The sequence below is a fragment of the Odocoileus virginianus genome, chromosome 3 (genome assembly GCF_023699985.2).
Source record: "Odocoileus virginianus isolate 20LAN1187 ecotype Illinois chromosome 3, Ovbor_1.2, whole genome shotgun sequence".
In the NCBI taxonomy this organism is placed as follows: domain Eukaryota; kingdom Metazoa; phylum Chordata; class Mammalia; order Artiodactyla; family Cervidae; genus Odocoileus; species Odocoileus virginianus.
Window position 1 is genome coordinate 49507206 of NC_069676.1, and position 25978 is coordinate 49533183.

General features: G+C 45.9%; 1 protein-coding gene across 4 annotated transcripts in view; it reads left to right on the plus strand.

The window, feature by feature from the left end:
• The window catches only part of DELE1 (DAP3 binding cell death enhancer 1), a 46909-nt gene that overhangs the window by 2896 nt on the left and 18035 nt on the right, over positions 1–25978 (plus strand). For all 4 annotated transcript variants that reach the window (XM_020902869.2, XM_070465541.1, XM_070465542.1 and 1 more), the window contains exon 2: positions 22921–23046. The gene's annotated coding sequence lies outside the window, so the exon portion shown is untranslated. The remainder of the gene's footprint in view (positions 1–22920; positions 23047–25978) is intronic.

A 25978-nucleotide genomic window follows, 5' to 3' on the forward strand; every position in this document is an offset into this window, starting at 1 on the left:
ATATTCACACTGAGTCACACGGGCCCCTACCCCGCGAAGCCGCGCGGTGTCACGGCCTGTGTCACGCGCCCTCGCAGTGCCACACTCTCTGTTACACTCACACCGACTCACACACGGTGTCACACGCAGTGTCTCACACACTCGATAACTCAGTTTCTCCCACTCAGTTTTGGCTCTCTGGCGCCATCTAGAGGTGGCTGAGCGGCCTGGGAATTCCTTTTCCTTCGCCCAGGGTTTGGTACTCAAGGCTCTTAAGTACCCCAATCCAATACGACCTCCAGCCTTTCGCCATGGATAAGCCAACGCAGAGGGTTGAAGGTCAGAAGAGTGACAAAGACTGTGTTCCTGGAAAGACCTGGCATTGGCTGTGGAAAGGTCTAATACGGGATGACTGATATCTGAGTCTCTATTTGCCTTGGCCTCTGACTCCTCCTCCCTATTCACCCCCATTTTCCCATCCCTATCACTTTCTACCCCTTGTCTCTTTCCTCTAGCACCTCCCCTTCTGACACCTGGATTTTTGGTGGAGCACTCCTCAGGGTAAGGGTGGGCTCTCAGGCCAGCTAAGGGCTGGCCAAGATCTCTCCGAGAGCAGCCCCCCTCTCCATCGGACTCCCTTTCTGCCCTGGGTCCTGCTCTAGTCTGCACCTCTGGCCTTCAGCCCTAGAATCCCAGGTCGGGGGCTCTGGGTGGGAGATGGGGTGAGCTAGTGGTAGGCAAATCTGCCCTTTAGGTGATTTCTTTCTGTCCCTTGCGAAACTCACACTCTCCCCATCACTGAGCACAGCTCCATAGGAGGAATCAGTGACCCAGAGACAAGAAATCTTCCACAGAGGAGCTGCCCCAGCTTCCCTGCCCCCAGCATGTGCCTGCTGCCCGCTGCAGCAAACCCTCCCCGGTCTGCTTGCTGGGAGCCATTCAAAGGCTCCTCTGTTCTCCTCCCTTGCTCAGGGCTGAGCAAGATAGGCAGCCGCAGAGCTGGGCAGGAAATGCTAATCTCCCAGATGTTCTCCTCCGTCCTCCCTACTCTACCACCATCAAGCCCAAATCCTGCACCAAGTGGTGGGAGCAGAACTGGGCCAGCGCAAGGCCAGGGTGTGTCTACTCTTCTCCCTGCTCTCTATCCCTTTCTAACCCGCTGCCAGGCTGGGCACTCTGGGGGATCTGAGCATGGGACAGTGTAGAAATGAGGAGGAGGCTGTTTTCCCAAAGAAGGAAGGCAGGCAAAGGGCAGAGACTGGGAGGTTACATTTGAGGAGAGAAGCCAGGTTCCTGGCCCCATACCAAACTGGGAAGAGGACCTGACTGACAAGTAGGATATGGGGTCAAGTAGGATATGGGGTCAAGTTCTAAACTGATGGTGCCTGAGATTCCAACTGAGACTATGGCTGGGAATTGGACCCTGGGTGATGCTTGGTGTGGGAGTGGTTGGGATGCTTGGGGCCTAAGGCTCTTGCTGTGATATGTATGTGCCTGGGATGGACTGTGACTAAGAAAGTTAGGATGGTGTAGATCCTGGTATAGTAACACAAAAAAATTGTTGCCACTGATAGCAGCTGGAACACTGTTGTGATGCTATGATGCTGGTGTGCCTAGGCTATCGCCAAAACAATCTGATTATCAGAGAGGCTGTTGTATGTGTTCATGTGGAAAGGAGGGCTGTAACTGAAATGCTGTAAGCCTTGAAGCTGAAGATATGAGGCTGGCATACCTGAGACTGGCTATAGCTGAGAATCTGTTCTCTGTTCATATGACGTAGGTAGAACTGTAACTGGATCCATTGCTTAGGTCCTAGGAGATGAGAGGCTGTTGCTAGGAGCCTGTACCTGAGAGGAATGTTGTTACCTGGGATGAGAGCAGAGCTACTGTTGTGTATAGGACTGTAGCTGGGATGCTATTGGTCCTGAAACTATAGCTGTGATGACAGCATACTGGGGATTGGCTATAGCTAAGATGCTGTTGCCCAGGCTTGTGGCTGGTCTATTACTGTGTGCAGGACTCTAGCTGGGATGCTGTTATGCCTGCAGCCATAGCTCTGAAGCTCAAATGTAGCTGGGAGGCCATTTCCTGGTAATATAGCTGGACCACTCTTGTGTGGGGGATGGAGCCCAGACTCCGTTGCCTAGGAGATGAGAAGCTGTTCCCCGGGAAGCTGTTCTGGAAGGCAGGATGCTACCTGAGATGGGAGCTGATCTTCTCTTGGAGCTGATCTACTGTTGTACTTGGGACGGCTCCCGAGTGGCTGTTGCGTCTGAGGCTGGCTGGGTGGGGGAAAGCGAGTGAGTTCTGCCTTGAGGTCTGGGAGATGCCAGGAGCCCAAAGCTAGGCGGGGGCTGCTGCTCTGGGAGGCTTCAGCAGCTGCTTTGCTGTGAAGCTGGGAAGCCTGTTTTCATTACTGTTTTAACTCTTTTTTTAACCTTGTTTTTCTCTCGGCTGCACTTTTGCTCACTCATTAATTTTGGTATTTTTCTCACGGTGCCTCAGCCTCTGTCACGGCTGCCATGGCAACAGGAGGCAGTTTGCACAGCGCCAAAATATCTGATCAAAAAATAACCAAAATAAGCAAACACCAAAACGACTGTTCTGGGGGCTCCGGCCAAGGGAGAGCCAATGGCTCAAGTCCAGGAAACTCTAGGCTCCCAAGGGACCCTTTTTCTTCCCCAGGGAAGCTTTGCCAAACCTTCTGATAACCTCGGAGGCCCCTTCCCAAGGGAATCTCCCCCAACAAATTCTCCCAGGACTCTGAGATTTCCAATGGTCCCTGCCCAAGAGGTATTGAGAAGATGTGAGGACTGGGGTTCACTTCCCAGGAGCTGAGTCAAACCTCTAAGAAGCTCCTTCCCTGCCCTCACATCTGCACTACTCCACCCAGCCCTCTTCTGGCCCTCCCTCCTTCCTCAGGCTTCTTTTACTTTCTCTCCTCCCAACCCCTGCTTGCCCACCTCCACTCTCTTCTTTTCATGCCTCAGCATCCGGACAGGTTGGATAGAGGGGAGGAAGCTGCAGCCTCCAGACCACCCCCAACTCTTCAACGGAGATACGAGGAGAGATGCCACAAAAGCACCTGACACTCCTAGGCTCTGGCCACCTCCAGCTCCAGTTGCCTACGGGAAATTCCTGAACAGCCCTGAATACCCACACTCACTCTGATTTCCCCCCAATAGCATTCTAGTTTCCTGGGGACTTCCTTCTCTCAAGTGGGCATGTCCCCAGGAGGGGTAGAACAGTAGAGCCTCAGGTGGAAAAGGCGGGGCAAAACTCTTGGTACTACCTGTTTCACTTCTTCACCCACTAATTTCCCCTCTGACGGGGCTTGTCTAGATTTCTAGAGCACTAAGAGCTGGAGCAACAAGAAGGCACTCTTCAACTCTGCCTGAGTCACATCACAAAATTATATTTCTGGCTTCTCTTCTTCGTGCCCCTCCAGAAGTGAAAATCTCACTCCCAACAGGTCTTTGTCCACCTCTGAGAGCTAGAACTCACCTTCTGCTCCTTATGTTCAATTCCTATAGCCCTCTCCCCACCAAGAGCAGTAGTGGCCTTGGCCTCCTGGCAGAGCCTTCCTGGGCCTGTTTCCATAGAAACCAGATAGTCTGTGCAGTGTGAGATGGGGAGGGGAGACAGGAGCAGGGACGAGGGACCAGACCTCAGGGACAGCCCTAGAAGAAGGGACCTGGGCACTGAGAGGAGGAAGCTGCCCCATCCAAAGGGAGGGGGGACCTTGATTTGGAGAGGGGAGAGAGAATCTTTGTAGGTTCTGTCCCTACACAGCTTTCTCTGTTGCCTCCCAAGGAGGCACACAACTGTCTCCTCACCTGGCACACAGAAGGGGAGTTCCTCTTTCCCCACACCCCTAAAACCCTTCTTTACCAAGAACTTTCTGATCTGGGATGATTCTCTTTCCCAGGAGGCACCAGTCTTAGTCTAAGACCAGGATCATAGGATACCTTCCCTCCCCCAAGAGCTACGCAATCATCCCAGACCAGTGACTCTGTGCTCTGAAGGCTGGGCAGCCCTGGGACCCGGTGGCCGCTGCTGACCCCGTGGCGTGCGGCTCTGAAAGGCCCCATTCATCTCTGGGGGCTGAAGGCACCATTGTCCCTGGCAGGGGGTGGTGGAGGCAGTGGGGGGTCTCGACTCAGAAGGAAGGAATGTGTCTGGAGAAGTTGCCCCCAGGGCTCCAGTCTCCAGGTCCCCACCACATCTCCATAGGGACCCCTTCACGACCCCAAGCCCTCTCCCCCACTGCTCCCGGCAGCCTTCGCGCTTCTCCTAAGGGTGGGAATTGCCGCGGTTTGGGGTAGAAGCCTCGCCCCAACCCTCTGGCTCTCTCTCGGGAAAAATATTTCTGGGGCTGGGAGCTGTCCAGCACCTCGGTTCCTGACAGACTAACGATTCGCCTAGGTGCCGTCACACCAGAAGGGGCTCAGGGCCAGACTGAGCTGGCTGGGAGCTTGGGCGTTCTCCTCCACCTAGGCTAACACTGCAAACCACACCTAGCCTGGGTGAGCATGGGTGCAGCTCTGGACATGGGCATCCATGGGTGCTGAGAACTGACCCAAGGAGCAACTTGACTCCTGCCCTATCTGAGGAGAATTGAAGGGTCAAGTCCCACCGGGCCACTCCCCTGGAATGCTGTCTCTGATAGAGTTAAAGAAAAAACTGGGAGAGGTCAGGCCCTGCTTCCCTTCCCCCCATCTCTGCCTTGCCTCTGTTTCTGTTTTCCTAACTCTCTCCACCCTCCTCCTCTCTTTCCCTCCCTGCTGGGTTGGGGGCTGCTGAATTATCATTTCCCAGCTCTGCTAATGTGCTCCCTGCTGCGGGGAGGGATCATAATTCTGGGAGATGATTAAGTTTCAAATTGTTTTTCTGTGTGTTGTTGAAGATGAGGCTTTAATATGGTCCCTCCCCAGATAGGGAACCTGGCCTGGCCCCAGCTGCTTTCCCTATCCTCCTTTGCCAGCCCTCTCCTCTCTGATAGACCAGGTCTGGGAACATGCCCCTTTGTGTGCCCTCTGAACTTATACAAGGGGGTGGGGCGTGGTGGACCTACCTTTGACTCAAACAGGAATACATATAATGTGGTGGTGAGAAACACTGGTTTTGAAGTCAGACAAGTCAGGATTCAAGTCCTAACTCTGCCAATTGCTATCTGTGTGATCTTGGATGAGTTAAACTGTCTGAGCCTCAGTTTCTTCATCTATAAAATGGAGATACTTTAACAGCTGCCTCATAGAGAGCTTTGTGTATTTAAATCCATAATGCATGTCAAATGCTTAGGAGAGTGCCTGGCTCATGGTAAAACTTGATAAACATTAGTGGTTATAAGTGTGCACATACCCCATCCTGTGTGATCCTGCCTCCCCCATCCTTCCTAACTTTTTTCTTCAGTTTAGTAAATGTATATCTAATGCCTGATATTTTCCAGGCACTGTGCAAAAGAAATCAAGTTATTCAGGAGTGAGGAGGTTGGTTTTCTTGCTTATCTCCCCTTAAGTACCCCTTAATTCGCCTTCTTTCCTCTTTTCAATTTAAGTTCACTCCCAGTTTACTCTCCCACGTACTTCCAGCTCTTCCTTCATTATTCCTACTTCATTCTTTCTCTGCAGTCTTATCACTTCACCTTGATTGTTATCCTCCTAACACACACACACACACACACACACACACACACACACACACTCACACACACACATCTTTTATCTTCTATATGATTCTCCATCTCATTTGGGGCCATCATACTAAATAAAAGGGGCTGAATTTTCAAGCTAGGAGAGAGAATCCCAAGTCATGCTGTGTGTGTGTGTGTGTGTGTGTGTGTGTGTGCACGTGTGTGTTTGTATCTAAGGATCACACACACACAGTGTGCATTCAGTGGTGGATCTGTAACAGACTTCTGAACTCACACATTTGAACTGTGTACTTATTTGCCTTCTATCCCCTTTGTATAAGCCTTACAGCCCTTGAAATATGTCTATTTCTTTTCCTACTATCTACCTACTCTGCCCCGCCTCTATCTTTGTTATAATCTAATTGGGAAAGCCTACTGGTTGTCAGTAACAGAAGCTGATTTATGATAGTGTATTTTTATTTTTGCTCAACTGGTTTCCTACTTACCCTTCATTATACTGACCAGTTTGTCCAAGAAGTCATTCCACAACTCTTTGAGAGCTTGATTCAATGCAGGAAACAGAAACTACTCTAGGTGTTTTAAACTGAATGGAATTTAATATAGGGAATTGAGTCCTTACAAAAATATTTTAAAAGACTTGTGGAATGGACTCCTAGAAGCTGTACCAAGAGGGCTAGGACATATTCCATAATCAGAAATGGGGACTCAAAAAGCCACCATTGGAACTATTGAATTAAAGAACACACTGCCAAAGTTTGCCATCTAGGAATTAGGAAGAAGAGACCAGGAAGCTGGAATAACTATTGCAGGAGAACTGCACCTCTCCAGAATCCTGCTTACCAGCAGAAAGCCCAAAATAGTAGAAAGAAGGCCTTTTCTACTTTTCTGCCTTCCAGTCACACAAGTGCACTTAACTGTAAGGGAGTCAAGGAAATGTAGTCTAGCTTTCTAGTCTCTAGAACACAGTAGAAGAAAGTAATAGTAGAGGATGCATGCCCACTGACCCTATTCAGCCCTAATTTGGACCTTGCCCTTTAGCAGTTGACAGACTAGAGGAGAAAACACCAGGATCAATGCAGGCTAAAAAGATGAGCCAGAAAGTATCTGTGACAGACCAAATTTCAGCCACATGGGGTCTGGGACCTTAATGGTCTTAAACTGAGTCCAGACCTACTTTGGAGCTCAGGCTCTGCTAATCACTGGAGGAATAAAACTGAGGTGAACGCATGAGGGAGAGGTAGGGAAAAAAGAGACCATGACCCAGTGTCCACAATAGTTCTCATTTTCTAGACAGGTCTCTACACAGTAATCCAGGACCCTAAATGATATCCCAAGAAAACAGAGCCCATACTCTATAGTAGATCCTCTCTCATACTGGCTGGTTTGGGTTTCTGTGACCCTGTGTGGCTCATCTGTCACTTACCTCAAACCATCAGTCTAAAATAAGCCCTCAGGATCACCACTGGGAGAAGAGAAGTCCAGAGGGGAGGCTAAAATGAGCCTGACTTTCAAGCAGGAGGCCCTGAACCTGGGCATGTTTTCCTGGGGAATATCCAGCAACTGGCACCTTCCAGCAGTATGTATCTGCTTCCTCCTGCAATTCCAGATGTTTTGGCATCTTTCCTGTTCTTTGACTCTAGGAACCAGGAGCTGAGTCTAGGTGCTTCTAGGACAAGGTCCCAAATAAATCCCAAGTTTATAAATGGTGTCAGTTTCTATCTTCCGAGTAAGTATGAAAGTCTAAGGATAAGGGGTAGGCTGGTATTTCCTCATGGACTTAAAATTGTTGTTCAGTCACTAAGTTGTATCTGACTCTTTGTGACCTCATGAACTGCAGCACACCAGGCTTCCCTGTCCTTCACTATCTCCCTGAGTTTGCTCAAACTTATGTTCATTGAGTTAGTGATGCTATCTAACCATCTCATCCTCTGCTGCCCCCTTCTCCTCTTGCCCTCAATATTTCCCAGCATCAGAGTCTTTTCCAGTGAGTCGGCTCTTCACATCAGGTGGCTAAAATATTGGCGCTTTGACATCAGTCCTTCCAGTGAATATTTAGAGTTGATTTTCTTTCGGATTGACTGGTTTGATCTCCTTGGAGTCCATGGTCCACTGGAGAAGGGAATGGCAAACCACTTCAGTATTCTTTTTTTTTTTTTTTATTCTACTTCAGTATTCTTGCCTTGAGAACCCCATGAACAGTATGAAAAGAGCTTAAAATGGAAGGTAGTATATCCCGATGGGTAAAAAATTGGCCTCTAGAGTCCTGTCCTGACTCAACTGCTTCCTAGTTTGGCCTTAGGTGACCTTGGGCCAATGACATAATCTCTCTGAGCTTGTTCCCCATCTGGAACAATAATACATACTTGCCTCTCAAGATGGTTGGAGAACTAATTGAAATAATTATATATGTAACTGTTGTTAAGTGCTTGATTCAGTTCTTGGCACATAGTAAGCTTTCAGTAAATGCCAGCTGTTAGTATTTTGCTATTATTATCGTCGTACATTCTCAGCCACAAACATCTTCCATTTTATTTATCAGGAGACATCTAGAAGAGGACTTCCTCATACAAGGCTTGCTCTAGAAGTATGAGTTCTTAGTCACGATTGGGAAAAGTGGGGAGCCAGATGAGGCAGGATGCCCCTCAAGCTTGTTTCTTCCAGCTGAGAAGTCTCTGTCACCTTAAATCCTAGTGCTGTCCCTGTGTGGACCCATTCAGACATCTTAACATCACCCGGGGAAGTGGACCTGATGTCACTCTGGCAGGTTAGGAAAGGCAAGACTAGTGATATTCACAGGCCCAGGATTTTAAAAGTTTGGAATTATCTGCTCTGACCTTTTGTGCCCCCTTTTCTCCTTTCCTTTCCTCAAACCCTCCAACTTCATTTAAATTTTATTGAACATCTACTATGTACCAGGCAACATGTTAGGCACTGGGGGTACAGTGAAGATCAGAAAGAAAGACAGCCCCTAACCTACTGGAGCTCTCAGTTTTATTGCAGTCACAAACTATGCAACTATAATGACACAAATAATCATTTAATTACAGTTATAGTGATGCATCTAAGGAAAATGACAGAGAGTAATGAGAGTGGATGATGGAGGAACTTAACCTCCCTTGTTAGTCTAGAGAAAGAGGGAGCGGGCAGAAAAGTCCAGATCAGACCTGAAGAATGAGTAACAGTCAGCCAGCCACGCAGGGGGAAGTGCCCTGGGCAAAGGGAGTTCCTGCCAAAATGTTAGATGATAACTTTATGGTGTGTTGCCTTGACCAGAGGTATTTGATTCTTGACTGGGGACTCCCAAAGGGATAAATATTTAATGGTGGGATTTTTGAGAGACATGTGGCCAGCTGATAGGGTCAGGAGGCCTTCTCAGCAGCCTTCGAACCACACCATGTGGCCAGGAAGCCTATCTCTGGGTATGCGTTCTGTGTTGGAATGTAAATGCATGTTTGACACTGTGAATGTAAGTGCAGGTGTGTATGAATAAATGCAGAGCTATAACTAATAATTTTGACATCTGGGCCACGCAGCAGAAACATATCTTTAAATCCACGGATACGCCAACTCATGGGGGAGTTGCAGGAGAACCAAGAAGGAAAACTTCCCCTGCATGCACATAGGAGCCCCCATCAGTTAAACCCCATACCCTTGACCTTGGATATCCCAGATCATCCATCTCTGCCAAGTGTCAGGGCCAGACTAAGCAGCCCTGCTAGCGAAGCATTGGTATTGAAGGTGGAGGGGGAGGAGAGGCTTTAAAATTTGCACAGTCTTTTAGAAAATTGATATTTAGAGCATCGGCATCCTCCTTATTTTTGTTCTTGGGCCCTTGGTGAATGCCATGTGCTCAGTTGTGTCCAACTCTTTGCAACCCCATGGACTGTAGCCTGCCAGGCTCTTTAGTCCATGGAATTTTCCATGTAAGAATATTGGAGTGAGTTGCCATTTCTTCCTCCAGGGGATCTTCCAGACCCAGGGATAGAACCGGCATCTCCTGTGTCTCCTGCATTGCAGGCAGATTCTTCACCTGCTGAGCCTTGGGGGAAGCCCCTGGTGAGTGGGCATACCTTTATTGAGACTTTGAATGTCTGCATACACCTATATGTGTATGAATGCTGACTGTACATGCTTATGTGGATGTGAATAGGTGCTTGGGACCAGTGTCCATTGTGATAACTAAGAGTCTGGGGCTGGCAGGCATGTTCCTGTGTTCCTCCTCTCCCATTATGCCTGTCTCCACTGATCTCATGAGATGCAGAGGCTAGGATTATCTGCTGGTCAGGGCCGAGTCCTTTCATATTCATGGACCAAAAATGTACTGACCACAAGGCAAGCAGAAATAATACGCTCACCTTCACCTCCATCCCATAAAGCAAGTGGAACCTAGGCCCTTTGCAGTGAATGAGCTTCAATAATTCATCCCAGCTGCGGGTGTGGTATTGACATAAAGCTAATTTAACACTGGGGAAGCCAAGGGAGGTGAAGAGCAATTATGCCTTCACCTGCAGCCTGGTCACTCTGCTAGCTCTCTGATGCTATGTTGGAAAGCAGAATCCTAGAGACAGAAAAGGTGGGGGAGGTCACTTATCCCTTTCCCTCCTTGTAGGCAGTTGACTTTCTGAGGCTGTTAAGATGATGTTCTGTTTTCTTTTTGAGAATATTCTTGAATAGACTTCCCATCCCCATTTCAGGACTTGAACTTCCCAAACGTAACAGAGATGTTTCTTAGGTCAGACCAAGTTCTCCTGTATCTCTTTCTGATTAATCAAAACCATTGGCACTTTCTATAGGGTGTGGTAGGTTTTGGAGAAGTGAGGTTGAGGGTTTTGCTGGACAGAGAGGGGAATCTATGGTTAATGTTTTAAATGACATCCGACAACTCCATTTGATTTTCTCAAAAATAAAAATCACTCATTCAACATCCAAAAAATGCTCATTGAGTTCCTTTCTTCCTTTATTCAATAAATGCTTAGTAAGCACCTACAGGTACTAGAAGAACCAAACAGTCTGAATCCTTGCCTTCATGTGGTTTTGTATGATAACAGGAGAGAGAAACATTAAAGATACACACATGAATAAGTGCAAACTGTTGCTAATGATACTTATTTGTATTCATTCACTCGTTCAAATACCAATACAATGAGGGAGAGTAATAGGGAACAGTTTTGGAAGAAAAGGCCTCTCTGGAGCCCTGAAGGTTGAGTAGCCTGGGAAAGAAGGTGGGAAGAGTAAAGCCGGGGTTGGTGGGGGGAAGACACATGTTCAGTGCTTTGCTTCTTGCTGCAAGTAGGTGGTGAAGCTTTCCTCGGGCCTGATGGGAGAAAAGGAATTGGAAAAGAGAGCTGAGTTCAGACTCTGCCTTTGCCACTTTATAGTTAGGTGGCCTTGGGCAAGCTACTTCTCTCTTTCAAGTCTCAGTCACCTCTTCTATAAAATGGAGATGGTAACATTTCCCACTTTATAGGACTGTTGTGAAAAATTAAGTAAAATAATGTTCGAAAGTGCTTACCAGTGCTTGGCATATGGTAAGTGTCAATAAATTACTATTATTGCTATTATGATTATCCTCGAACGCTGCAAGTTCTTTATTACCCCCAGGCTTTGGCACAGTTTGTTCCCTCTGCCTGGATCACACCCCATCCCCTTTACTCTCTTATATGCATCTGTCAACTAACAGCTGAAATGTATCTCCCTGGAAGGACTTTCCTGACCCTAGATCAATGGCTCTCAAACTTTAGTGCATGTAAGAATCAGTGTGTGTGTGTGTGTGTGTGTGTGTGTGTGAGTACGGCTTATTACAAAGCAGATTCTCAGTCTGACAAAGTACCATGGTAATGTAAGATGAAGCATCATGAGAAACTGAAGCTGAATGAGAGACACACAGGAACTCTCTACTCTCTTTGCAACTTTGCTGTAAATCTAAGATTATTCTAAAATATTAATTAAAAAGTTTATTAAAAAGAAGATTCCGATGCAAGTCACAGCATAATGAGATAACACCACATGCTATTAAAAAGAGAGCGAGAGTAATAAGCGCTGGCTAGGATGTGGAGAAACTGAAACACTTGTGCACTGTTGGTAGGAGTGTAAAATGGTACAGCCACTTTGGAAAATAGTATGACAGTTCCTTAAAAACTTAAAATAGAATTACCATGTTCCACCAATTCCAATTCTGGGTATAACCCTGAAAGAATTCAAAACAGGGTCTCAAAGAGATATTTATACATCCATGTTCACAGCAGCACCATTCACAATGGAAGCAGTCCAAATGTTCCTTGATGGATGAATCATTAAACAAAATGTAGTATATACATGCAATGGAATATTACTCGGCCTTAAAAAGGAAGGAAATTTTGACATATACTACAATATGGATGAGACTCGAGGACCTTACTGCTCAGTGAAATAAATCAGTGACAAAACAATGAATACTGTATGATTCCATGTATGCGAGGTATTTAGAGTAGTCAAATTTGTACAGATGGAAAATATAATAGGGTTTCTAGGAGCTTGAAAAAGAGGAAACTGGAGTTTTTTTTTTAATGTGTATAGAGTTTGTTTTGCAAGATGAAAAAATTTTGGAGAGAGGTTGCACAGCAATGTGAATATACTTAACACTGTTGAACCATGCACTTTAAAAAGTTAATGGTAATTTTTTTTTTTTTTGGTAAATTTTATGTTATGTATATTTTACCACAATTTAAAAAATTCAGATAGCAGATTCATGGGCCCCATCTTCAGAGCTTTTGACTCAGTGAAGAAATGGAAAAGCTGACCCTAAAATTCATATGGAATTGCAAGGGACCCTGATTAGCCAAAATAATCTTGAAAAAGAACAGAGTTGGGGAATTCACATTTCCTGATTTCAAAACTTACCATAAAGCTACAATAATTAAAATAGTGTGGTACTGGCATAAAGATAGACATATAGATCAATGGAATAGAATTGGAAGTTCAGAAATAGACTCATATATCTACAGTTAATTAAGTTTTGGCAAGAATGCCAAGAATATTTTATGGAGAAAGAATAGTTTCTTCAAACTTGGTGCAGAAAAAAACCAGAGATCCTTATGCAAAAAGAACGAGGAGAAGAGGGAAGAGAGGAAGAGAAGCTGGACCCCTACTTTACACTATATATAAAGATTAACTCAGTGTGGATCAAAGGGCTGAATATAAGAGCTAAAACTATTACACTGTGAGAATGCATAACAGCAAATTTTCATGACCTGGATTTGGCAATGGTCTTAAATGTGACACCAAAAACACAAGTAACAAAAGAAAAAATGGACATATTGGACATCATTGAATTTAAAGCTTTTGTGCATCGAAAGACACCATTAAGAAAGTGGAAAGACATTTTGCAAGTTATATATCCAATAAGGTTCTACATCAAACTCTTACAACTCAGCGACAAAAAGACAAATAACCCAATTTAAAAATGAGCAAAGGGCTTGAATAGACATTTCTCCAAAGAAGATTGTTCAAGTAGCCAATAAGTACATGAAAAGATGCTCAACATCATTAGTCAGGGAAATGGAAATCAAAACCACAATGAGATACCACTTTACATCCTCTAGGATGGCTGTAGTAAAACAAAACAGAGCAAACAAACAAACGAACTCACCAAAACCAAAAACAACTGTTGGCAAGGATGTGATGACCTTGGAGCCCCTGTACATTTCTGGTGAGCATGTGAAATTGTGCAGCCACTGTGGAAAACAGTTTGGTGGTTCCCTAAAAAGCTAAATATAGAATTAGCATGTGACCCAACAATTCCACTTCTAGGTATATACCCAAGAAAACTGAAAACAGATACTCAAATACTTGTGCATGTATGTTCACAGCGACAATATTCACAATAGCCAAAAGGTGGAAACAATCCAAATGCCCATCGATGGATGAATGGACAAACAAAATATAGTATATTTGTATAATGGAACATTATTTGTCAATAAGAGGAAATGAGGTGCCGGCATATGCCACAACATGAATGAACCTCAGGAATATTACAAGTTGAAGAAAACAGGCACAAAGTGTTATATGTCATTCATATGTGTATAATTTCATTCACATAAAATATCCAAGATAGGTAAATCCATGGAAAGCAGGTTAGTGTTTGCCAAGAGATGCGGGGAGGGGAACATGAGGAATGACTGCTTGATGGGTGATGAAAATGTTTTGGAACTAAATAGAAGTTATGATTGCACCACGTTGTGAACATGCTAAATGCCACTGAAATGTATACTTTTAAAGCTATTGTTTGTTATGTAAATTTTGCTCCAGTGAAGAAAAAAGCAGATTCCTGGCCCCACCTTCAGAGTCTTTGACTCAGTAGATCTGGTATGAGGCCCAGGAATCTGAATTTTCTGCAAAGACCTTAGATGCCTGATGCAGGTACAGGTATATATTTTGAGAAACAGCACTAAACCGTCTTAAGTCTCCTGTTGATACTTTCCCACTGGACCTAAGCTTCTCCTTTTGTTCATTGCTTCATTGTTAAGTGGCTAAGTCATGTCAGACTCTTCTGACCCTACAAACTGTGGCATGCCAGGCTTTCCTCTCCTTCACTATCTCCCAGAGTTTGCGCAAACTCGTGTCCATTGAGCCAGTGATGCTATCTAACCATCTGATTCTCTGCCGCCCCCTTCTCCTCTTGCCCTTGATCTTTCCCAGAATCAGGATCTTTTTCAATGAGTCAGCTCTTCTCATCAGGTGGGCAAAGAATTGGAGCTTCAGCTTCAGCATCAGTCCTTCCAATAAATATTCAGGGTTGATTTTCTTTAGGATTGACTGGTTTGATCTCCTTGCTGTTTAAGGGACTCTGAAGAGTCTTATTCAGCACCATAATTAGAAAACATCAGTTCTTCGGCACTCAGCCTTCTTTATGGTCCAGCTCTCACATCATACATGACTACTGGAAAAACCATAGCTTTGACTATACGGACCTTTGTTGGCGAAGTGATGTCTCTGCTTTTTAATACACTGTCTAGGTTTGTCATAGCTTTTCTTCCAAGGAGCAAGCCTCTTTTAATTTCGTGACTACAATCACTGTCCACAGTAATTTTGGAGCCTAAGATAATAAAATCTGTCACTGTTTCCACTTTTTCCCCATCTATTTGCCATGAAATGATGAAAGTAAAAGAGGAGAGTGAAAAAGTTGGCTTAAACTTAACATTCAGAAAACTAAGATCATGGCATCCAGTCCCATCACTTCATGGCAAATAGATGGGGAAACAGTGGAAACAGTGGAAGACTTTATTTTGGGGGGCTCCAAAATCACTGCAGATGGTGACTGCAGCCATGAAATTAAAAGACGCTTACTCCTTGGAAGAAAAGTTATGACCAACCTAGACAGCATATTAAAAATCAGAGACATTACTTTGCCAACAAAGGTCTGTCTAGTCAAGGCTATAGTTTTCCAGTAGTCATTTATGGATGTGCGAGTTGGACTATAAAGAAAGCTGAGCACCGAAGAATTGATGCTTTTGAACTGTGGTGTTGGAGAAGACACTTGAGAGTCCCTTGGACTGCAAGGAGATGCAACCATTCCATCCTAAAGAAAATCAGTCCTGAATATTCTTTGGAAGGACTGATGTTGAAGCTGAAACTCCAATACTTTGGCCACTGATGCGAAGAGCTGACTCATTTGAAAAGACCTTGATGCTGGGAAAGATTGAAGGCGGGAGGAGAAGGGGACGGCAGAGGATGAGGTGGTTGGGTGGCATCACTGACTCAATGGACATGAGTTTGAGTAAACTCCGGGGGGTGGTGATGGATAGGGAGGCCTAGTGTGCTGCAGTCCATGGGGTCGCAAAGAGTCAGACACGACTGAGTGACTGAACTGAACTGATGGGACCGGATGCCATAATCTTAGTAACGTACTTCATAACTGGAATTATTTTTTCTCAGCTCTTTCCCCCAGCCTGCAAATTCCCTGAGGCCAGAACCCCTGTCTTCCTTATACCATAATATTCCCAGCATTTAGTAAAATTGCCTGGATGTTACATGCACTTGAGCAATATCAGGTGAATGGAGTTACTGAACTGGATTAACTAGAAAGGGTCAGAATAAAAGAGGGAAATCCTAAAGAGTCTCTGGCTCAAGAACCCACAGTCTATGCAGTGCATCCAAGGTTTCAACTCCCTTCTCTCCATGAGTTTCACTGCGTGATGAAGTGTATCCTCCCTGGTGTGGAAACCAGCAGACTCTGGTTGGGAAAGGCCTTCCCCAGGACCCAGATTGGGGTCCCCATGGGAAGGCACACAGCTAGGGAGCTCCTGGCCAAGACTAGGGACAGCAGTTTCAGTTCCGGGACCCTCAGATGTGGTATCTAGGGGTACACACCTCTGTTGGCATCTCTTGGCTGGAAGACTTGGCCAGGTTTTCCCAGCCTCCTGGCTGATCCCAGTGCCTTTTGGCTGGGTGACTGCTCTTGTTCTTGGCTGCCTCCACAGTGTCTTAGAGCACACCGTCAGCAGAATGGCTTCCCTCGCTGTCACTCAGCTGGGCCTGAGCCATCCTCCTGTCACCTGTGCAGACTTCTGACACCTCACCACACTGCAGGAAGCATGATGCAACCCAGAAGGTGTAGGTGAGATACCCCAGGAACTAGCCAGAGCCTCACGCCTAGACCTCTCAGATGAGGCCTGCAAAATGCAGTTTTCTCCTCACTGCTGTTACCCCTCCCATCCAGGCTCCCTAGGGTTACCCTCCCCTCTGTGTCTTCTCTGAGGGGGCGAGTGAAGTTTCCCAGCTCTGCACTAAGCTTATGACTGTCAATTAACCCTAAATCACCAACCACCACCCCCCACAGACTTATATTTACATACCAGATATCACAAAAATAGGAAGACAGTGTGTCTCAAAGGAAAAACCAGAGCGTTTAAAATTTTTATTACTGGCTAATTACATACGTGGCATTTCTCCAAGGCCCCCAATATTTCCCTCAACATGAAAAAAGTCACTTCCTTTGAGCACATACTGTACACTAGGAAACAGAGCTTAATACTTATGTGCATTACCCCATTCAGTTCTCACAGCACCCTACCAGGTATGTGATGCTTTAGAAGCTTAATTGTAAAATGTAACAGATACACAGAAGATGTCTAAAACATGTATATGAACTGCTTGACACATACTTGTCCCCTATAATATATTAATATAATAACAATATTATAACATCGGTATACCATGTATTATTATCACATATATCTGGGGCAAACATTCCCTTGTTTTTCTTTATAGTTTTATTACCCATGTATGCATTCCTAGGGCTTCCCAGGTGGCACTAGTAGTAAAGAACCTGCCTGCCAATGCAGGAGACATAAGAGACGTGGGTTGGGAAGATCCCCTGGAGAAGGGCATGGTAATCCACTCCAGTATTCTTGCCTAGAGAATCCCATGGGCAGAGGAGCCTGGCAGGCCGTATATATAGTCCATTGGATTGCAAAGGGTTGAACATGTCTGAAGCGACTTAGCATATGCACTACTAAATCGTATAATTTTCTTTTGTTTCTTTTAAAACTATACATGAATGGAATAATACAATATATATCCTCAAAAGGTTTTTTCTTATCATGAATCTATGTGGAATTCATTTATGTTGTTTTATATATCTGAAGTTAACTGGTATTCATTGGTATATATTCCACTATATGAAATACCACAATTTATATTTCCATTCATTATAGATGGACATTGGGGTTGTTTCTCCTTTTTGGACCACACAGGCACTCTTGTATATGAGTTCAGGTGTACATGGGCCCATAATTCTCTAGCACACATATATAATTAGTAATGGAATTGCTGCATCATAGAATATGAGTATCTTTAGCTGTAATGAACAAGCCCAAAGATTGTTTTTCAAAGTGGTTGTGTTTAGTGTTGTGTTTATCCCTCTCATGTTACTGGTGAGGACATGGATATTCATCAGTAGCTCAGGATCACTGGTTCCAAGTGGAGGGGAGCTAGGATTTATACCACGTCAATCTGACTTTGAAGATCAGGCTCTTAACCAGCTCACTACCTACCCTCTGCTCTAATTAAGGTATACTCAACTGCTGTAACTGGAAAGCCAGTAATAACTCAGTAGTTTAAAATGTAAATCTCTCAAATAATGGTCTGAAGGGAATGTTTCAGATCAGTAAGCAGTTCTGTTCCACAAGCCATTAAGAAATCAAGGTTACTCTAGGACTTTGTCATGAAATAGATGGTTGAGGCCAGATTGCTGCCATGTTCGAGATCCAGCTGGTGAGAGAGTGGAATCATGTGTAAGCCCTACTGGTCCAGTGGCTAAGACTCCACACTCACAGTTCAGGGGGCCCAGGTTCAATCCCTGATCAAGCAGCTAGATTCCCTATGCCACAGCTAAGAGTTTGCATGCTGCAGCTACAGATCCCAAATGCAACAACGAAGATCAAAGATTCCGTGTGCTGCAACTAAGACCAAGCACAGCCAAATGAATAAATAAATAAATATTTTATGTACATGTAAGGTTTTATGAATTTGTCTTGAAAGTGCTCTATATCACTTCTTAGTCACCTGGCTATACCTAGCTGTGATGGATGGTGGAAAATATAGACTGACTAGACAGACATATCCCAGCTCAAATCTATTACCATGGAAGAAGGGGAAGATGGATTTTGGTGGATAATTAGCCTCGTCATCAGTGTATTGCCTCCCCTCCCCCCATTATTTCTAGAGTTGTTTCTTCCTTGCTTACCTTACTTATAATGTTCCTCTTCTTTTCTATCTCATGGCAATCTCAAGGATAAATTATGTAACCAAGTAGTAGGTTTCAGTTCAAGAAGAGGGTAATGGGGGCCTCGGGGGGTGGAGGGAAGGCCTGCCTGATAGCTCAGTTGCTAAAGAATCCTCTTGCAATGCAGGAGACCCCGGTTCGATTCCTGGATCATGATGATCCACTGGAGAAGGAATAGGCTACCCACTCCTGTATTCTTGGGCTTCCCTGGTGGCTCAGCTGGTAAAGAATCCGCCTGCAATGCGGGAGACCTGGGTTTGATCCCTGGGTTGGGAAGATCTCCTGGAGAAGGGAACGGCTACCCAGTTCAGTATTCTGGCCTGGAGAATTCCATGAACTATACAGTCCATGGAGTTGTAAAGAGTCAGACTCGTCTGAGTGACTTTCACTTTCAGGTAGTTGCTGAGCAAAGTGAACAGAAGTGCCCTCCTATACCATCTCATTCTCTCTAATAATATTTTGAGGACTTACTTCCTGTAAGGCACTGAGCACATACAGAGACATCAAACATTTCTATTTATCATATAAGGGAGTTTCCAAAAACAGCCTTTGTGGATGAAGAGTTAAGGACATGTGCACCTACAGAGTGAGCTTAGAACCAATCAGTCACAGAGTCCCAGATATGTAGCCATGTCCTGCCCTGCAGGGAGAGCCCCACAGAGCACATGCAGAGAAACTTGGACTGGATGGAATATACATAGGGAAGGAATGTGCTTCCCAAAGGATGTGCTACAGAAAAATCTCACACTGAGTAATCCCTCCCTTCTACTCAGGACAGAGATACAGCCTTGGGTCTTAGCAACAAGGGGTCTTAAGGCATTTGGTCTGTGGAAATCATGATTTGTTACATTCAAATAGTCCCATTCAAGGGTCTGTGGGTTTCCTGATACCTAGAGGCACCCTCAAATAGAAGGGGCTATAAGGAAGTGAGTTTTCTCTATCTGTGGGGAAGTCTGTATGGATTAGGTAGAAGACAGGATGAGATCCCCTGTAGGTGCTGCCCAAATCTGGGCCTGTGTTCTAAGGTTAGAGGGATATTGTTCTAAGATGTCAGACATCCTGAACCATAACTACTAATCTTTTCTTCTGCCTCATGGAAAAGAGGGTGTCCCCTTTCTGCTGCAAATGGCCTATCCTGAGAAACCTGGAGGAACAGTGGGGCAAGAGTTGGGAGTGAACAGGGTGAGGATCAGAAAGACATAGGAATGTTTCCTGGCTCCAAGCTAGTCAGGCAAATCTCTTAACTACCCTCAGCATCAGTGTAAAATGTAACTGTATCTGAGGAAGAAACAATAATCATCCCCATTTTACAGGCTCATTTTAGAGGCTTAGAGTAGTTAAGGTGCTCAAGAATTCACTATACAAAGTGAAGTCAGGATTCAGACTCAGGCAGTCTGACTCTAGAAGTGAAGCTCTAAGAATCACTACTGGTGTGGGGTGTGCAGGGGCGGAGGTGGGGGGGAGGAAGAGATACTCTTTAATATGTTTAATGCAGACATCCACTGTTATATGGAGAGTAAGTGTCTCGGCGTGAAGGGAGGGCAGTACTGTGGGTGGGCAGGAGGGAGAAGGAACAGATTGGAGTCTCTCCTGCCGTTTCTTTGTCGGGTTTGCAGGCACCAAGCAGGGCAACAGCTATGTTAATGGGGCCTAGGGCTCCTGCCCCGCCCCCGCCCCCCCCCCAGAAGAGGACCTGCCGCTGCCTTCTCCACGGGGTGCCACTCACTCCCTTCCTTCTGGCAGGCAAGGTTTGGAGGAGGGGGGAAGGGTACAGCGGTGGGCACAGTTTATGCTCCTCCAGAGCTTCGGAGCAAGACTTCCCCAAAAAGCCGTATTAAATAAATAAAAGGAAATTCAGCAGATGGAAACATGAATCAATGAAAACTCCCATATGAGTGCAAAGATTTATGTCAAAAAACGAAACATCAACATCTGGGAGCTGCCGCGTCTCCTCTTGGCTGCTCATTTGGAATGGATTCTCGTTGTCGCTTTCCGTCCCTTTCTAGCCCTGGGAGAGGACAGAGAGAAAGAATGAAACCCATTTTTAAAACAGTCGTTTTTTAATCAGAAATGAACGCTGTTTTCTCCCTCAAGGCTGGAAGGGAACGTGATCCGGACTACGGGGGGCATCGCCGGGAGAGAGGGCCCTCGGCAGGACGCGGAGGGGCGCCCCTCCTTCCCCACACCCCCGCGGCTCTCTGGGGTCCAGTACCTCCAGATTTCACAGCCACCGCGGCAACGGTAGCCCACCGCACTGCGGCCGCGCTCCACGACTCCAGGCGCCCGCGCCCCGACCCCTTACGTGGGTGGAGGAGGCCTGCGCAGAGGCGGCTGGGTGCCCGCCCCTACCCGCAGTCCGGCCCACCGCCAGGGAGCTCATCTCATCTGGGCGAGCCTCTGCGTGAGTTCCTCCAGTTCCCGGGAGAAGGACTGGGGACATGCTGAGAATAAAATGTAGGCTTTGAGAATGAAGCGCACGGATAGAAGACAACGTTTAGCCCATAGGTTGGGCCACGCAGGGATTAAGAGGGCAGGCATTGGCATCCTGATGGTTCAAATCCCATGTCAATCATTGCCAACTGGATGACCTTGAACAAGTTAACCTCTGAGCCAGGGTTTCATCATCTGTAAAATGGGAATAATATCACCAGCCTCCTGGGGGACTGTGAAAAGTAAATGAGAAAACACACATAAAGTGCTCTATTCAGTACAAATATACATAAAATTGAATAAATGTTAGCTATTATCATCAGGATAAAGGCTTAGATTCTCATCGTAACCTACCAAGTTCTGCATAATCCATGCTCCAAGCTCTGTGGCCTTGGAGAAGCCACTGACCACTCCATCCTAGGCTCTAGTCATTAACTTCTGTACAGCAGCCTAGCTCCCTTGCACCTCAGGACCTTTGCACATGCTGTTTCCTGTGCTTGGAAGGCTATTTTCCACCTTCCACTTCAACCCAGGCTGCCCATTATTAGGGCTTCAGTTTACTTGTTACATCATCCAGGAAACTTCCTGATTCTCCATTACCACCCTCAAATGTAGTCTCTGCTCTGATACTCTCATAGCAGCTCTGGCTTCTTACTAGCAATGCTCCAGTTGTAATATATCATCATTTTTGTTATATGTTTAATGTCTATCACTCCCTGGGCAGTTCACACCATGAGGCCTGGAGCTCATCCTGTTCCATTCTTTGTGGAATCCCCAGCCCCCAGGACAGTGACTGATGTAGGCCCTCTATTTGTGGTGAAATGATGGGACTCTGAGACCAGAGAATCTTGATCTTCTATATTGTTTTACCACTTCCTTCCAACAATAAATGTATTTACAAAGCAGGGCGCCAAGGGCACAGATTCATACAATTCTGTTGCTGACCTACTAGAGCTCATAGTCCGATAGCAGAGACACACATGTAAATAGAGGACAACACAGATAGGGTAGAGTGGGGGGGGGGGGGGGATGGGGAAGACTGTCTACAAGGATGGGACCCTTGGTTCCAGGTGGTCTAAGTGGACTAAGCTTCATGCTTGACCTGCATTACCTTACTAAAACTCACAACTATTAGCTAGGCCTATTATCATCCCTGTCTTCACCAATGGCCCAGAGGCTAAGAATCCTCTTGCAATACAGGAGATGCAGGTTCAACCCCTGGGTTGGGAAGTAGAGGAGCAAGTGGCAACCCACTCCAGTATTCTTGAGTCAAAACTCCCATGGACAGAGGAGTCTGGCTGGCTACGGTCCAAAGGGTCACAAAGAGTTGGACATGTTTGAGCAAGTGAGCAATTATCATCCCTATTGTACAGATGAAGCATAGAGGTTAAACAACTTGCCTGGGATCACAAAGATAGCCATGGCAGAAATGGCATTCAAAGAGGGGTGCATTCTGCTTCAGGCCCAGAGCTCTTAACTACTTGTCCTTCTGCCTCAGAGCAAAGGGCTCTCAGTGAGGTTCCTCTTCCCGCCCACGACCCCAGTTCTGGTTCTAGACCAAGTTGGAGTGGGGCACTGCCCCTTACCACTTTCTTGCTGGTAGAAATCCCGCCACCCAAGCAGCAGAGAGGGAGGTGGGAGCCAGGCTGAGGGGCATGTGAAAGCCGTACACCCTGTTCCACACAAGAGCTTAATGAGGAGGGTTCACAGGGTGGCAAAGGGGACGTGCAACAGCTCAGCTAAAAACAGGAGTGCCTCTGGCTTCTGTGCTGCGGAGCCCCAGCTCTGGAGGGAGGCCCCAGCCTAAGCCGGCTCAGCGCCCTGAGGGTGTTGTTCTCACCTTTCACACCCACCCCGAAGCTCCACTGATCCTGCAGCTTTTCCTCTCACCACCCCCGGGGCTTTTTTTTTTTTCTTAAAGGCTGGATTCATTTGCTTTCTTAAAGGCAGCCCTGCCTGTTCTCCCAGATTCCAAGAATCAGCCAGCTTTTGGAGGGTTACAGGGGAACTGTTCTTCAGTCTTATCTGCTTGAGCCTGGCTGAAGCTAGGTCAGAATTCCTTTGAGGATCTGACGAGACCACTCCTCTTTTTCAGCTTCCCCCTCCTCCAGCTGCATCTTTTCAACCAGTGGCTCCTGCAAATTCTGACCGGAAGACCTGAGGTCACAGCAGGACATCCAATGGAAGAGACTAGCTGGTGATGTTAGGAAAGAGAACAAGGGTAAGGCTGATAATACCTGCCATTTATCGAGTCCTTTCCGTGTGCAGGGGTAAGCACTTCATGTGTGCTTGCCCAGTGATCTTCACATCAACGCTGTTAGGAAGGGACCTGTATTATCCCCATTTCACAGCCAAGGAATTGAGGCTCAAAAATTCAAGTAACTTTCCCAAGTTCACGCAACTATGAAGTGGGGTTGGGAGGTACTTCCCTGGTGGTCCAGTGGTTAGGCCTCTGTACCCCCACTGCAGGAGGCATGGGTTCAATCCCTGGTCCAGGAACTAAGATCTTATATGCCTCAGGGCAACTAAGACTAGATGCAGCCAAAAATAAATAAATAAAAACAAACAACACAAACAGCAACAAAGAAAGTGGTAGGGGATTCAAACCCAGGCCATTAGGACTCAGGAGTTCAAGCTCTTAACCACTCTACTCCTGTTTAGGAGTCAGCAGCCCAGAAGGATAGTCAAGCAAAGAGCAATGGACAGAGAACTGAAATGTGGTCAATGCTGTTACTCAGTGTCAGGAGGAAGAAACAATGGCAGAAACAGTAATCAAGAGATAAACAAACACAGGAGATCCAGTACAAGGGAAGCTGGAGAGGAGACAGATTCAAGGACCTGACACCAAAGATGGCAATTTTTACAGGACTTGTGACTTGTGACACTCTGGGGTGCAGATCATCCCCAAAGTCTCCTTCTGGAGAAATCTAGAGAGAACTCACTGTTCTGCCCGATGTCCGAATCCCCGAGCGGGAAGAGAGAAGGCTTCCAAGACAATGCAACTTGCAAAAAGGGAAGTTTATTACTGACTCGAGCCAGAGCTCCTGCCGCATCCAACGCAGTGGTGCAGGGTCAGAGAGCTCCCAGCCCCAGCTGTTACACCAATTTATAGGGTGAACACAAGCAGTTGGTAGCTGGCTTAAGCGGATTGGTTACATGTTTGCAAAGCAATTTTATTGGTCCAAACTTTCGCAGGCTTTTGTTCAGCGGGCTTTTCAGCTTTCCCTTGATATGTTCCCTTTGTTCCCTTTTGGGCGCCTGTTGATTGGCTGGCTCCAGGCGGCCTGATGGGGTTATGGAATCTTACCATTTCAGGGAAAACCGAAACTTAGGTCCGGGCCGCCTGTCATAGTGTTAGCCCTGGCAGCCTCACACTCACTTCATTGACTCCAAGTCTACAGTCCTGGGCTTTCCTGGGCTCCAGCTGCATCCTGCCTTTGGGGCTCCATTAGCTGTCCCCCACTCCTCCATATTCTGATTAGACTTTTCTAGAAAGCTATCTTCAACAAGTTTCTAATATTTGCAGTAAGACTCAAAAGTAATGTGGGGGTGGGCAGAGAAGGGAGCTGAATGAACCCTGAGTTCAAGGTTTATTCCTGAATGCTTGGGGGAAATGATACAGTTGACAGAAATAAGAGAGATGATGAAGCAATTTGGTATGTGAGAGTTAAGGAGTGGATGGTCAACTGAGTCAAATACTCAGGGTCAAGGAGGCTGACTGAGCAAAGGCCCACGGGTGCTTAATGAGGTGCTTTGATGACCCTGGTGACAGCTGTGTCAGAAGAACAGCGATGGAAGCTGGGAGGCAGCTGAAAAGTGAAGGAGTCAGGAAGGAATGGGAGGCAATGTGTGTGTTAATTAAGAAATCTGACAGTGGAGAGAATGAAATAGAAGCTGAAAAACACAGGAGGATCAAATAAGGATGTTCTCCAAGATAGGAAAGGCCTGTGTATATTTCATAGAAAGAAAAAAACTAATAGATATATGCTTGTCATGAGGGTCAGGATAATTATAGAGACAAGGTTCCAGAAGAGACAGGAAGGGAATGGGACTAGGAACGAACACAAAGTTTGGCCTTAAGACAAAGAAAAGAGACAGACATCTTCAAATGAGTCTGTGTTCTTATCATTTCCTTCGACTCACATTCATGCCTTACATTTATTTGAACAGTGTGAAGCTAAACATCCACATCTGTGCTCATAGCAGCTCTTCAAGTTAGAGCCTTCTTCATATCACTGTTTGTTGACCATGTGCCAGTCAATGATGTGTTACCTCATGAGAAGGGTACAACTATCATTCCCATCTTACAGATGAGGAAACCAAGATAAAAGATTATAATTCACTTGACCAAGGTCACTCAGCTAGTAAGTAGGAGAGATGGATCGGAGGCCAGTGAGTCCCATTCCAGTGTTCTTCTGTGCTCTTCCTGAAATTTTAAGTTGAAAATGGTTGCCTCTAAGTATGATGAGAGGGTAGAGAGCTGTGTGTGGCACGGGTCTGCAGGGTTTTGTTATAAGCTGTATAAGTACCGTTTGACTTTTTACTGGAGTAGGCTTTCCTTTAACAGACCATTTCTTAAGTGAGGGGTAGAATCACTGAGCCTGGCACAGTCCCTGCTCTCATCAGACAAGCTCTTCCTTAACACAGTTCACACTTAGTTAGGTATGAACTGTTTGACCACCTGGCCAACCTCATGTCCAGATCCTACTGGGAATAGCAGGCTTTCTGTGACATGTTTTTGTTTGTTTGTTTGTTTGTTGTTTTCCTAATACAAAACAAAATGAAAACAAAAACTTACACAAAGGAACTTCGCTTTAGTCCAATGGTTAAGACTCTGAGTTCCCAATGCGGGGGGCACAGGTTCAGTCCCTGGTTGGGGAGCTAGGATCCCACATGCCACAAGGCATGGCCAAAAAAAACCAACTTGCACAACACAAAGGAGTTTGCACTTTTTGATAATACAAATTCCTACTAACAAAAAGCAAAAAGAACTGGTATCGGTGCTCAGGTGATGACTCAGCCTTCTCAGTGATGAGGGTGAGGTCACTGGCTAGAAGGGACAGGATGATGATGAGGGCTTGACTTTCTTCAAACCATCCCCTACACAGCAGCCAACAGTCTTTTAATATCCTACAAGCAGGCCTGATCATGCT